This window comes from Cariama cristata, unplaced genomic scaffold (assembly GCF_000690535.1).
Source record: "Cariama cristata isolate BGI_N322 unplaced genomic scaffold, ASM69053v1 scaffold29933, whole genome shotgun sequence".
Lineage (NCBI taxonomy): Eukaryota > Metazoa > Chordata > Aves > Cariamiformes > Cariamidae > Cariama > Cariama cristata.
Genome location: NW_009610596.1, coordinates 1 through 1173, shown reverse-complemented (window position 1 = coordinate 1173; position 1173 = coordinate 1). Strand labels below are relative to the sequence as shown.

At 54.8% G+C, this 1173-nt stretch overlaps 1 pseudogene; it reads left to right on the top strand.

The window, feature by feature from the left end:
- The first annotated feature begins 942 nt into the window (after positions 1-942).
- On the top strand, positions 943-1145 carry LOC104159915 (annotated as a pseudogene).
- The last annotated feature ends 28 nt before the right edge of the window (positions 1146-1173 follow it).

Below are 1173 nucleotides of genomic sequence, written 5' to 3'. Positions count from 1 at the left end.
GGGGCGCCGGGGACAGCCGCCGCCGCGCGTGGCCGGGTCTGCCCTGAACGCTGCTCCGCTCCAGCCCCCTCTCTTGGATCCTGTTTTAGGGTGCCTGCTAAAACAAATAACCGTGGTTTCCGATATTTCCCTCCCTTTCTTTTTTGGGAGAAGTTGGCAGAATATGTATGTATTTGTTTTTTGCAGGGTTTCGACTGGATTGCGATTTGACACTAAACTATTAAATTATATAGGGGTTACATTTAGTTTTATTGCTTCCAAGTTTATCCCAGCATAATCTGAAGTGCTCTGTTGTTTTTTTCCCCACTTTTTTTCCTAGACGTTTTCCTGATAAAACGTTGCGCACCTCTGGTTTAGTAACGCTCGTCCCCGCCGCAGCCCCGTTTAGTGGCCCCGTTAGTGCCCCGGGTCACGGCGGGTTTGGAGCCGGCTTGCAGGGAGAGCTGCGTCTGTAGCACCGTGACTGCTAGGGGGTTTGATCGTAATTCACTCGGAATTTTATAGCTAGGAAAATACACACACAGACACGCTCCACATACGCGCACTCTCAGAGCATTAACTAGGCAGACACTCTCAGTGTGTATATCCATAATAATAAATTTTAAAATTAACTGTCCGCGATTTGCCCTACTCCGTGATGACTGCGCCTGTTTATTGAACAGCATCTCTGCTTGTTCTGGGACTGGAAAATCCAACGACAACAAAATCCTGGGTCCCATCCGGACGCCTTCCCTAAAACCCAGGGTGTTTTCCTTCTTGTCTCGCCTTCCTCCCGGGAAGGCGGGATACCCCGGGGACGCGGGCGCAGGAGGCGGGCCGGGGCTCGGAGCCCCCTCTCCTCTGCCAAGCCCCTCCAAGGGCAGGGGCGGGGAGGGGGGAGCCCAGCAGCGCGCAGGAGTTTCTCCCTCTCGCTAACGGTCTGTAACTGTTCTCCCCCCGCAGACCATGCCTTCCATCAGCAGTGACAGGGCTGCCCTGTGCGCCGGCTGCGGGGGGAAGATCTCCGACCGCTATTACCTCCTGGCCGTGGATAAACAGTGGCACATGCGCTGCCTGAAGTGCTGTGAATGTAAACTCAACCTGGAGTCCGAGCTCACCTGCTTCAGCAAGGACGGCAGCATTTACTGCAAGGAGGACTACTACAGGTACAGCCCGCCCACGGCCACCGGCCTG